The 12,399-nt window shown below is 39.4% G+C and overlaps 1 long non-coding RNA gene and 12 other non-coding genes across 16 annotated transcripts; all 13 read right to left on the minus strand.

The window, feature by feature from the left end:
* Positions 1–41: 41 nt before the first annotated feature.
* On the minus strand, positions 42–4,538 carry LOC134579481 (uncharacterized). Of its 4 annotated transcripts, XR_010086215.1 has the most exons (11): positions 4,502–4,538; positions 3,646–3,695; positions 2,644–2,687; positions 2,435–2,468; positions 2,055–2,081; positions 1,793–1,850; positions 1,463–1,497; positions 1,094–1,137; positions 893–924; positions 489–551; positions 42–150 (listed from the first exon to the last, which is right to left on the minus strand). It is a non-coding gene; the product is annotated as an uncharacterized LOC134579481 (long non-coding RNA). The 4 variants fall into 4 exon arrangements; XR_010086214.1 differs by having other exon boundaries at positions 489–924; XR_010086213.1 differs by lacking the exon at positions 42–150 and having other exon boundaries at positions 416–551.
* Positions 626–697, minus strand: LOC134579690 (small nucleolar RNA SNORD30). The gene has a single exon (XR_010086234.1). It is a non-coding gene; the product is annotated as a small nucleolar RNA SNORD30 (small nucleolar RNA).
* Positions 989–1,054, minus strand: LOC134579678 (small nucleolar RNA SNORD29). Its single transcript, XR_010086224.1, has one exon. It is a non-coding gene; the product is annotated as a small nucleolar RNA SNORD29 (small nucleolar RNA).
* LOC134579699 (small nucleolar RNA SNORD31) lies at positions 1,204–1,275 on the minus strand. The gene has a single exon (XR_010086241.1). It is a non-coding gene; the product is annotated as a small nucleolar RNA SNORD31 (small nucleolar RNA).
* On the minus strand, positions 1,634–1,760 carry LOC134579703 (small nucleolar RNA SNORD22). The gene has a single exon (XR_010086245.1). It is a non-coding gene; the product is annotated as a small nucleolar RNA SNORD22 (small nucleolar RNA).
* LOC134579682 (small nucleolar RNA SNORD28) lies at positions 2,153–2,231 on the minus strand. The gene has a single exon (XR_010086228.1). It is a non-coding gene; the product is annotated as a small nucleolar RNA SNORD28 (small nucleolar RNA).
* A 2,145-nt stretch (positions 4,539–6,683) lies between the features above and the next one.
* LOC134579694 (small nucleolar RNA SNORD31) lies at positions 6,684–6,752 on the minus strand. The gene has a single exon (XR_010086238.1). It is a non-coding gene; the product is annotated as a small nucleolar RNA SNORD31 (small nucleolar RNA).
* A 636-nt stretch (positions 6,753–7,388) lies between these two features.
* LOC134579691 (small nucleolar RNA SNORD30) lies at positions 7,389–7,460 on the minus strand. The gene has a single exon (XR_010086235.1). It is a non-coding gene; the product is annotated as a small nucleolar RNA SNORD30 (small nucleolar RNA).
* A 291-nt stretch (positions 7,461–7,751) lies between these two features.
* Positions 7,752–7,817, minus strand: LOC134579679 (small nucleolar RNA SNORD29). Its single transcript, XR_010086225.1, has one exon. It is a non-coding gene; the product is annotated as a small nucleolar RNA SNORD29 (small nucleolar RNA).
* A 149-nt stretch (positions 7,818–7,966) lies between these two features.
* LOC134579700 (small nucleolar RNA SNORD31) lies at positions 7,967–8,038 on the minus strand. Its single transcript, XR_010086242.1, has one exon. It is a non-coding gene; the product is annotated as a small nucleolar RNA SNORD31 (small nucleolar RNA).
* A 358-nt stretch (positions 8,039–8,396) lies between these two features.
* LOC134579704 (small nucleolar RNA SNORD22) lies at positions 8,397–8,523 on the minus strand. The gene has a single exon (XR_010086246.1). It is a non-coding gene; the product is annotated as a small nucleolar RNA SNORD22 (small nucleolar RNA).
* A 392-nt stretch (positions 8,524–8,915) lies between these two features.
* Positions 8,916–8,994, minus strand: LOC134579684 (small nucleolar RNA SNORD28). The gene has a single exon (XR_010086229.1). It is a non-coding gene; the product is annotated as a small nucleolar RNA SNORD28 (small nucleolar RNA).
* A 2,216-nt stretch (positions 8,995–11,210) lies between these two features.
* Positions 11,211–11,281, minus strand: LOC134579687 (small nucleolar RNA SNORD26). Its single transcript, XR_010086231.1, has one exon. It is a non-coding gene; the product is annotated as a small nucleolar RNA SNORD26 (small nucleolar RNA).
* Between the last annotated feature and the right edge of the window lie 1,118 nt (positions 11,282–12,399).

The following is a 12,399-nucleotide window of genomic DNA, read 5'->3' on the forward strand; positions in this document are numbered from 1 at the left end:
TTTGCATGATTCTCTTTAGAAAGTTGGACACAGGAGATAAAAAGAGACATATCTAGGCGTTTGATAATGCACATTTGAGTTCAGCATCTGCTAGTTTACTCACCGAAGCCAAAAAAAAGTGTACATGAGTCAGACCGACACCTGGGTGACCTAAGGAAGAAAAATAAAATATATAAAGTCTGAATTTCTACAAGCCAGCTTTTGCTTCTCACATAGTAGTTGGGATCCCATCAGAATAGCGACATTCCATATCACAGCCAACACAAGTGCCAGCTCAGGGTATAGTGGATGTCATCACTGGAGACCCATTTTTACATGCAGTTACCAGGTCTAACAAGCTTGACCCCTTAAGGACACATGACACGTGACATGTCATGATTCCCTTTTATTCCAGGGGTTTGGTCCTTAAGGGGTTAAAAAAAGTGTTTTAACTAAATACTTGCACCAATAGTAACTCTGCAAGTATGATGACTTTGATTATGCATTACCTTGTAACTTCTTCTAGGGCTTAATTCTCCAGGTATGAGCCAGACCTTCGTTCGTGGAGACATCTGAAACAGAATACTTTATGGTGAACACAAAATAAAACCACAGGCCATTCTATACAATGTTGTTTTTGCATACTGACCATCAGATATAAAAGTTTAACATCAGAATTATTCAGACGAACGAGATTCCAAGTTAAATCATCATGTCAGTGACTGGTTTGGATTTAATATACATATACCGAGACCAACATTGAAGTAAGCACCATCATATGCTATAAGTGCCCTGCCCTACAAGAGACCAGGACACCAGCCACAAGTGTATTCTGAGCAGATTGGAAATTTTGCATTGCTCCATTATAGAAGTGTAAGGGTCATGAAAGTTTACAATTTGTTAGAGGACTCACCATGATCTCATCAGTGAATTCAAGGATGTCTTCTGCAGAAAGATGACAGTTTGTTAGCCATGCATTAAAGTATAGTATTCTAGAAAAGTTACATGAAATGCTCAGAAGTTCATTGCTTTTCATTCAACTGTCAAAGTGAGCTAGTTTTTATCATCATTGCAAGAGAAGTGTAAAGCCAGGCAAATAATCTAGAGATTTTACCTTGCCACTGCATTCTTTAATGCTACTTCACATCAGGGACACACCTGCAGATAGAAAGCCTTGTTAAGTACAAGCGAGACATCACATTAAGCTTTGTACAGACATCTAATTAGTGCTCAGAATATACCACTCAGTCATGTATTATCAGACTGGGGCGGTAAGATAAATCATCCCATGCACCCAGATATACTATATAAACTTTTTGCATAGAGAAGCCAGATAAGACTACTTTAAATAGTGAGCTCATTAATTGTTAAAGTAAAAGCTCTTAAATCTCATATAGCCAAGTTTTGTAGAGCCATCAATTGCAATATTAATGACCCCATCTATTTTAGGATCGGTCAATAGTAGACATAAAGAAGCAGTTACCTGCAGTGACTAGGAATGCAGAGTCCATGTTGGCCCTTTAAAAGAAAATGTGAGTTAGCATTGCATGCGATTTATTCTTGAATTACAGAAAGCTCAGTATTAGACAGCATTAGAGACAAGAAAGTCAACTGCATACCTCATAACAGTGAATGTTATGAGGTTATACCAAGTGCCCTGTCAGACTGTTCCAGCTGGAACAGTTTGTCCATCCTCTCCTACAGATGGTGCCAGTGGGTTCACCTTTTCAGGCTCTGGTACCAATATGCAGGTCGGACATGTGAGGTTTTCATCATTAGGGCATAGGCTACACTGTCTACAGTAATAATGTACCTGTCAGTCATTCTGGTATTACAGTTGACCCATGTCTGCAGGGATTATATTCCAGCATCTGTAATTTGAAAATCAGATATTAGAAAAAAAAAAGTGCAAAACAAAAAGTCAATCTATATTTGTAATTAAAAACTGATCAGGGCTTTGGTGACTTAATGCCATTTGACAAGTGTCATCCAGATTCTTATGGGTTAAACCCATTTATCCCATCAGACAGCAAACTCAAAAAGCACAAGCCCAAGCCAAATAAGTTGCAACATACCGAAGTCCAGCCTTCAGTGGTCATCATCTGTAGATAACAGAAAACAGGCATAAGTAGTTATTCTAGCCAGACAGCTTCACTAGTTTTCCAGAACTAGGCTCCATCAGAACTCCACCATGCTTAAGTGTTCTTCAAAGAGTTTCAGACGAACGAGACTTCAATCAGTCATCATTTGGAGCATAAAAGCATATCACTAAATACAATCATGATTTTCTAGTGGAGGTCATCCAGCCATTTTATATTCTACTCACCAGATTTCTAGCAGAGCTTAAGCCAACTGGTTAATAGTATTAAAGTAATACACCTTCCTGTCCAATATACAACGTTTTCTTACAACTTATGAAAAGGTTTAAAAATGAAATACTTTGGAAGTTACTTACCCATAAGTATATGAAACGTTCAATGAGAGACACCCTAAAAGAAAACAAGAACCTGGTTATATTTTGCCATCGCAGATAGATAAAGATAAAATCAAAAAGTCAGTCTCAGAATTAAAATTGGCATCACAAACATTCAGACATATGCTTGTCTATGTTATTCATCACAGATAAGACTCTCAAAGAATAAAATTTGTGCACTAGAATCTTACCTGCAAAGTTAGGACATGGTGGGTATTTTCTGGAACATGAGAATCTGGAATAAAGATTTAGCAGTGTCAAGTGTTAAGGTACTCACAAAAGATTTGTAAAAAGAAACCTTATTAAACCCCGACAGGTGCTTAGTGCTAGTATAAACCCAAGTAGAGCATTAACAAGCTTGTTTAACTACATTTAGACTTCAATTATGGTGTCAAGGTTGACCATCACTCGTTTTTTGGACTGCATTTCCCATGATGCTCAGCTAGCTTGTAGACTCAAAGATAGCAGAGCATCGTGGGAAATGTAGTCCAGAAACAATTTATGGTGTCATGTTAGCCATCCCTGCCTTAAGAGGAAATCCCATTTGTTTAGGTAGCATATAGTTCACATCCATGTTTGAGTGTGGAATGGAGTGTAAGTTAACTTTGAGTCATGTTACTGCTTAACTGGCACTCTAAGCCCCATAACAACAAGTTGTAGGTGGCAGAAGTCTCACTTGGGTGTTAGGGCACCCACTCCTTGTCTGGATATAAATAAAAAGTTACTTTTTTGTGACTGATTAAACTAGATATTGCAACTCTAAAAACAGGAGCTTGTGATTTACCAATAAAGACCAAAGATGACCGTCCAGGGACTCCAGAACTATAGCTTGCTGTAGTGGTGGTGCCAAGAATGTCCCTGAAAGAGCACTAGCTGCATTGCACAGATTAGAGGTCAGTGTCTTTGGACCCTGCCTCTGTTTAATGCAAATGTAAGTCCTATGACCAAATCTATAATCTCCTCTACTAGTCCTTTAATCAGCAAAAACTTAGCTGACCATTTAGAACAGGAAATCATGAAACTCAACTTGATGCTTGGGCCCTGTCAGGCTGACCAAACCAGAACAGTTTGTCCATCCTCTCCTACAGAGAGGCAGTGGGGTTCACCTTTTTGGGCTCTGTTACCAATAAGCAGGTTGGGCATGTGGGGTTATCATTGGGGCATAAGGTATGCTTTCTGCAGCAATACTGTACCTTCGTTCTTGCATTAGAGCTGTGCCATTGGTGCAGGGATTTTCCAGCATCTACAATTATAAAAAAACAAAACATGAGTTCCTTTTACAGATTATAAAAAGTTGATTTTAATAGCAGTTATTTGAATTGCCTCAAATAATCAGACACAAAGTAATCATTTCAAGTATCTCAATAGATACACTTGATGTCCTGAGTTCTTAATTGAAAAACTTATTGGTTGCATCACATGTTAAGATTAGTGCCTGATGGTATGGAAATATAGCAGAAAAGCGTGGCAGAACTTTCCATTTTGTAACCATAGCAAAAAGGTTTTCCCAAAGCACCATAATCACTACTTATGGTGCCAGGAGTGCCTTGGCACACTGCAAACTTGACAAACGTACCTGGTCACCTTTCCGACTGAGAGACAGAAGTGCACAGCGCTTATAAAAGCTTGCCTGATCTCAGCCAAGTAAACACAGAAAGCTTCTGGCTTTCATGGAGTGTCCCAGGTAGATTATCAATCAGTTTGACTACTTCTGCTTGAGGGTGTAAGGGGCAAGCTTAGCACCACAGCTGACTCAACCAATGTGCTAGCCCTGTGTAGCTTTCAGATGTCCAGTTAGGACAAGGTAGCAAGACTCAGACACCAAGTAAAAAGCTACTTACATTGGGGGATTGCCACACCTTCTGGCACTATATCAAGCTGTAATGGTTATGGTGCTTGGAGTGTTACTTAAAACAATGTAGCAAGACAGCAAGCACAAGTATGTTTTTTTTAATTATATAGTCTGAGTAACTAGAGTTCTATACATTCTGAGGCTAGAAGAGAGGCAGACAGTCTACTTATAAGTTTGTTATGGAAAAAATGTCTCACCTTTATTAAGTGTTATCCTGCGAGGCATGAAGTACCTAAAAAAATTAAAATAAGATCCAGTTAAAATTCTGAAAAAGCAAGTCAGCTTTAAAGATCGATCTACACAGCTTAGCTCAGAGATATTAATATTCCTCATATTATTCAGAACAGGTCTGTGTGATCTCATCATTGACAAAGCATTATCCAGCAAGTTAGAACTGTGTTTACAATGTGTTTGTGTAGTGTATGTGTATATAACGAGGTGTGTGGGGGCATTTTTTGTATTAAATAAAAAAAATTATATTTATTATTTTGTTGTCCCCCCCCTCCCTGCTTGTTACCTGGACAGGGAGGGGGGGATATAGCAGTCCCTGGTGGTCCAGTGGCATTGGCTGAGCTGTCTCTCCAAACACTGCGCCAGGGGCTGTCTCTTTAGCTAACCCTCTACTGGCTGTCTCTCCAATACTCGTCTACTGTCTGACTCTGGACATGGGACTGTCACTTTTGTTGCCCTGTGTGTCTCACAGTCTGCCTGTTGAGCTGGGTATAGATTACACTCATGGTCTTACTCTGGTTTCCCCTGTTTCCCTATGACACTCCCCTTACTGCCAGGATAACTTACTGTAAGGGATGGAGTCTGTCTGTAACCCACTACTCTCTTTACTGTCTCACTCTGTTGGTGGTCCAGTGGCATTGGCCGAGTTGCGGGTGGGCAGGCAGCAAGCATTTACTCACATCCCAGCAGCTCTTCCAGCTCCCAAGTGCAAGTCTCGCAGCAAGCGTGCCACACGGATTGTTTCCACGGTAACCCGTTGCAACGCTCTGACGGCTGCAGGTCTCGCGAGATTTGCACTGGGGAGCTGCTGGGAGGTGAGCAAATGCTTGCTGCCCGCCTCCCGGACCGCTGGGCTTGTAATGAGCCTGGCGGTCCTAGGAGGTATTATCGGCAATATCGGTATCTGAATTGGCTGATATCGATATTGCCGAAAATACCGAATATCGGCAAAACCGATGGTCGATCCATAATGCTTGGTACCTCCAGTTTACTTTTAAATTAGATCAATTTAGAAGATCTATGTTAGATAAATGTTAAATATCTATAGTGGTGTGTAAATGTATCCAATGATTACTCCATTATTGGAATGTGATGTATGAAAATACCAAAGAATATAAAATGTTTAAAAAATCTTGGATCTCCATACTGAAGTACAACATTGGCCTAATGTCTGTTAAAACTGAAGTAGTCAGGTCCCTTTGCAAAAGGGCAAAGATAAAGTACTTTACAGAAGGATCATAATATTTAGCAGAGATTAAGAGTCAAGCTGCAATGCAACAAAGTAATTATGCAGATAAAGCTTGTGAGGTCTACATTATAAATTGTGGCAATTTTGTCTGACGGCTGTTAAGCTTAAGACAAATTCTGAAACCATGCAACATTGAAATTATTCCAAGTCTTTGAGCTTAACTACCCAAAAATGGAAATTTGTTATATAAAAAAAAATTACTAGCTTCACTGAGCTAAACCAACCAGCAAGTGAAGTTGGTAAATCAAACTGGAAAAGCAGGCAATTTCTCAGCTCCTGCCTTCCAATGCAGCTCAATGAAAAAAAGTCTTTGCAAGTCTCATTGGACAGTCAGTGTTAGGGAATAAGGTTTATGAAAGATAATGCGCATTCAGCCCTGATGTCAGAAGAGGGAGGCGATTTCCCCAGGGCCGAGAGAGCCTGGTGCTGGAGAAAGGCAAGTGATTAACCCTTTCCTCCTCCAGGAGTGGGAGCCTGAGGGTGGGGGACCTAAAGACCCTAAAGTTCTCCTTTAACAGCATATTGTTTAAACTTATGGAATAAAGTAGAAAAACCCCACACAAACCACAAAGGTAGAGTTTAAACCATTTATTCAGAATAAAATCAATGATGCAAGTCATCTCAAGCTAGTAAGGACACAAATTTTAATGTTCAAGTAATGCAGTTCAATCACACCACTGGTTGCAGCTGTACTCCACATGCAAATTTCTTCTGTAGCACTTCAGAAATCCAGGTTCAGCATGTTTTGGTAGGTTGCATATCACAAGCAAACTGTAAAATAAAGCATTACAATTTTACATTCGGTTAGAGTTTTAAACAATACAGTCTAAACATACTGAACCAAGTTTATTCAGTGAAATTGTTAAACATGACCAAAGTTTGTTATAAACTGGCCAACAGATGCTCAGAATGTACCACTCAGTCACCTAACATCAGACTGGGGCGGTATAACGTTCATCATAGCCAATTACAGTCATGCTTTGCATGATTCTCTTTAGAAAGTTGGACACAGGAGATAAAAAGAGACATATCTAGGCGTTTGATAATGCACATTTGAGTTCAGCATCTGCTAGTTTACTCACCGAAGCCAAAAAAAAGTGTACATGAGTCAGACCGACACCTGGGTGACCTAAGGAAGAAAAATAAAATATATAAAGTCTGAATTTCTACAAGCCAGCTTTTGCTTCTCACATAGTAGTTGGGATCCCATCAGAATAGCGACATTCCATATCACAGCCAACACAAGTGCCAGCTCAGGGTATAGTGGATGTCATCACTGGAGACCCATTTTTACATGCAGTTACCAGGTCTAACAAGCTTGACCCCTTAAGGACACATGACACGTGACATGTCATGATTCCCTTTTATTCCAGGGGTTTGGTCCTTAAGGGGTTAAAAAAAGTGTTTTAACTAAATACTTGCACCAATAGTAACTCTGCAAGTATGATGACTTTGATTATGCATTACCTTGTAACTTCTTCTAGGGCTTAATTCTCCAGGTATGAGCCAGACCTTCGTTCGTGGAGACATCTGAAACAGAATACTTTATGGTGAACACAAAATAAAACCACAGGCCATTCTATACAATGTTGTTTTTGCATACTGACCATCAGATATAAAAGTTTAACATCAGAATTATTCAGACGAACGAGATTCCAAGTTAAATCATCATGTCAGTGACTGGTTTGGATTTAATATACATATACCGAGACCAACATTGAAGTAAGCACCATCATATGCTATAAGTGCCCTGCCCTACAAGAGACCAGGACACCAGCCACAAGTGTATTCTGAGCAGATTGGAAATTTTGCATTGCTCCATTATAGAAGTGTAAGGGTCATGAAAGTTTACAATTTGTTAGAGGACTCACCATGATCTCATCAGTGAATTCAAGGATGTCTTCTGCAGAAAGATGACAGTTTGTTAGCCATGCATTAAAGTATAGTATTCTAGAAAAGTTACATGAAATGCTCAGAAGTTCATTGCTTTTCATTCAACTGTCAAAGTGAGCTAGTTTTTATCATCATTGCAAGAGAAGTGTAAAGCCAGGCAAATAATCTAGAGATTTTACCTTGCCACTGCATTCTTTAATGCTACTTCACATCAGGGACACACCTGCAGATAGAAAGCCTTGTTAAGTACAAGCGAGACATCACATTAAGCTTTGTACAGACATCTAATTAGTGCTCAGAATATACCACTCAGTCATGTATTATCAGACTGGGGCGGTAAGATAAATCATCCCATGCACCCAGATATACTATATAAACTTTTTGCATAGAGAAGCCAGATAAGACTACTTTAAATAGTGAGCTCATTAATTGTTAAAGTAAAAGCTCTTAAATCTCATATAGCCAAGTTTTGTAGAGCCATCAATTGCAATATTAATGACCCCATCTATTTTAGGATCGGTCAATAGTAGACATAAAGAAGCAGTTACCTGCAGTGACTAGGAATGCAGAGTCCATGTTGGCCCTTTAAAAGAAAATGTGAGTTAGCATTGCATGCGATTTATTCTTGAATTACAGAAAGCTCAGTATTAGACAGCATTAGAGACAAGAAAGTCAACTGCATACCTCATAACAGTGAATGTTATGAGGTTATACCAAGTGCCCTGTCAGACTGTTCCAGCTGGAACAGTTTGTCCATCCTCTCCTACAGATGGTGCCAGTGGGTTCACCTTTTCAGGCTCTGGTACCAATATGCAGGTCGGACATGTGAGGTTTTCATCATTAGGGCATAGGCTACACTGTCTACAGTAATAATGTACCTGTCAGTCATTCTGGTATTACAGTTGACCCATGTCTGCAGGGATTATATTCCAGCATCTGTAATTTGAAAATCAGATATTAGAAAAAAAAAAGTGCAAAACAAAAAGTCAATCTATATTTGTAATTAAAAACTGATCAGGGCTTTGGTGACTTAATGCCATTTGACAAGTGTCATCCAGATTCTTATGGGTTAAACCCATTTATCCCATCAGACAGCAAACTCAAAAAGCACAAGCCCAAGCCAAATAAGTTGCAACATACCGAAGTCCAGCCTTCAGTGGTCATCATCTGTAGATAACAGAAAACAGGCATAAGTAGTTATTCTAGCCAGACAGCTTCACTAGTTTTCCAGAACTAGGCTCCATCAGAACTCCACCATGCTTAAGTGTTCTTCAAAGAGTTTCAGACGAACGAGACTTCAATCAGTCATCATTTGGAGCATAAAAGCATATCACTAAATACAATCATGATTTTCTAGTGGAGGTCATCCAGCCATTTTATATTCTACTCACCAGATTTCTAGCAGAGCTTAAGCCAACTGGTTAATAGTATTAAAGTAATACACCTTCCTGTCCAATATACAACGTTTTCTTACAACTTATGAAAAGGTTTAAAAATGAAATACTTTGGAAGTTACTTACCCATAAGTATATGAAACGTTCAATGAGAGACACCCTAAAAGAAAACAAGAACCTGGTTATATTTTGCCATCGCAGATAGATAAAGATAAAATCAAAAAGTCAGTCTCAGAATTAAAATTGGCATCACAAACATTCAGACATATGCTTGTCTATGTTATTCATCACAGATAAGACTCTCAAAGAATAAAATTTGTGCACTAGAATCTTACCTGCAAAGTTAGGACATGGTGGGTATTTTCTGGAACATGAGAATCTGGAATAAAGATTTAGCAGTGTCAAGTGTTAAGGTACTCACAAAAGATTTGTAAAAAGAAACCTTATTAAACCCCGACAGGTGCTTAGTGCTAGTATAAACCCAAGTAGAGCATTAACAAGCTTGTTTAACTACATTTAGACTTCAATTATGGTGTCAAGGTTGACCATCACTCGTTTTTTGGACTGCATTTCCCATGATGCTCAGCTAGCTTGTAGACTCAAAGATAGCAGAGCATCGTGGGAAATGTAGTCCAGAAACAATTTATGGTGTCATGTTAGCCATCCCTGCCTTAAGAGGAAATCCCATTTGTTTAGGTAGCATATAGTTCACATCCATGTTTGAGTGTGGAATGGAGTGTAAGTTAACTTTGAGTCATGTTACTGCTTAACTGGCACTCTAAGCCCCATAACAACAAGTTGTAGGTGGCAGAAGTCTCACTTGGGTGTTAGGGCACCCACTCCTTGTCTGGATATAAATAAAAAGTTACTTTTTTGTGACTGATTAAACTAGATATTGCAACTCTAAAAACAGGAGCTTGTGATTTACCAATAAAGACCAAAGATGACCGTCCAGGGACTCCAGAACTATAGCTTGCTGTAGTGGTGGTGCCAAGAATGTCCCTGAAAGAGCACTAGCTGCATTGCACAGATTAGAGGTCAGTGTCTTTGGACCCTGCCTCTGTTTAATGCAAATGTAAGTCCTATGACCAAATCTATAATCTCCTCTACTAGTCCTTTAATCAGCAAAAACTTAGCTGACCATTTAGAACAGGAAATCATGAAACTCAACTTGATGCTTGGGCCCTGTCAGGCTGACCAAACCAGAACAGTTTGTCCATCCTCTCCTACAGAGAGGCAGTGGGGTTCACCTTTTTGGGCTCTGTTACCAATAAGCAGGTTGGGCATGTGGGGTTATCATTGGGGCATAAGGTATGCTTTCTGCAGCAATACTGTACCTTCGTTCTTGCATTAGAGCTGTGCCATTGGTGCAGGGATTTTCCAGCATCTACAATTATAAAAAAACAAAACATGAGTTCCTTTTACAGATTATAAAAAGTTGATTTTAATAGCAGTTATTTGAATTGCCTCAAATAATCAGACACAAAGTAATCATTTCAAGTATCTCAATAGATACACTTGATGTCCTGAGTTCTTAATTGAAAAACTTATTGGTTGCATCACATGTTAAGATTAGTGCCTGATGGTATGGAAATATAGCAGAAAAGCGTGGCAGAACTTTCCATTTTGTAACCATAGCAAAAAGGTTTTCCCAAAGCACCATAATCACTACTTATGGTGCCAGGAGTGCCTTGGCACACTGCAAACTTGACAAACGTACCTGGTCACCTTTCCGACTGAGAGACAGAAGTGCACAGCGCTTATAAAAGCTTGCCTGATCTCAGCCAAGTAAACACAGAAAGCTTCTGGCTTTCATGGAGTGTCCCAGGTAGATTATCAATCAGTTTGACTACTTCTGCTTGAGGGTGTAAGGGGCAAGCTTAGCACCACAGCTGACTCAACCAATGTGCTAGCCCTGTGTAGCTTTCAGATGTCCAGTTAGGACAAGGTAGCAAGACTCAGACACCAAGTAAAAAGCTACTTACATTGGGGGATTGCCACACCTTCTGGCACTATATCAAGCTGTAATGGTTATGGTGCTTGGAGTGTTACTTAAAATAATGTAGCAAGACAGCAAGCACAAGTATGTTTTTTTTAATTGTATAGTCTGAGTAACTAGAGTTCTATACATTCTGAAGTGCCACTCAGTCAGTGAGGTAAGTCTCCACTAGTAATCAGTAAGAGAGAGTTCAGTAGTATCGTCCTTGTGGCACAATTGAGTATTTAACCCTGCAACCATCACTTTCCTAAGTCAATAAGTTTCTCCAATTCAGGTCAAGTAATGAATGCTGATTGGCTTGGAACATTAGCAGATTGCTCTAAACCAATCGGCAGCACCCCATTCATAACAAGTACATGCACTGATATGCAGTGTGCAACTCAGGGGAGCAAAAAAGTTCAGTGTCCAAGTGTTAGGCTCTTCTAAAGCCTGTGACCAGCACCCATTAGATGCCAGGTAAATTGTGAAGTTATCTGGATATTTATCCTTGGAGGGAACTCCCAGCACCATAGCCACTATAATGTATTGTGGTTATGGAGCACGAAGTGTCCATAATAATGCTTTGAGCAGTGATGCTGTAGCTCCAGGGAGCACCATGCTAAAGCCCAGTAGGGAGGAAGAGAGCAGTTTGATATTATATTGTTCTTCCACCACAAAACAGACATTTTAAATGACATTTGATGTTACCTTGCAGTCAGCAGGGTGCACACACTATAGCAGCCCACAGTGACTGAGGTACTACTGGCCAGAGGCTAGAAGAGAGGCAGACAGTCTACTTATAAGTTTGTTATGGAAAAAATGTCTCACCTTTATTAAGTGTTATCCTGCGAGGCATGAAGTACCTAAAAAAATAAAAATAAGATCCAGTTAAAATTCTGAAAAAGCAAGTCAGCTTTAAAGATCGATCTACACAGCTTAGCTCAGAGATATTAATATTCCTCATATTATTCAGAACAGGTCTGTGTGATCTCATCATTGACAAAGCATTATCCAGCAAGTTAGAACTGCAGCTTCACCAGTAACTAAAAAGTTACTAAAAAGCATTGACACATAGCAAGGTAAAGTTAAAACATAAGACTAGATAAGATATTACTAGGTTTATCTAAAAGAAATAGCATGCAAAACACAATAGGAGGCTTAATGCACACTAAAAAGCAAGTTTCCCTATACAGTCAGGTTCTGAGCCATAATGGCTACAGTAAATAATACTGCACAAAGCAATAAGACTGGTCTGAGGATAAAAGTTCATAAAATAAAACAAATAACTACTACACATGTGACTCAGGCGAGGATAGCACAGAATTAGAACTTACTTCCAAGATCGCTGCT

The sequence above is a fragment of the Pelobates fuscus genome, chromosome 12 (genome assembly GCF_036172605.1).
Source record: "Pelobates fuscus isolate aPelFus1 chromosome 12, aPelFus1.pri, whole genome shotgun sequence".
Classification (NCBI taxonomy): domain Eukaryota; kingdom Metazoa; phylum Chordata; class Amphibia; order Anura; family Pelobatidae; genus Pelobates; species Pelobates fuscus.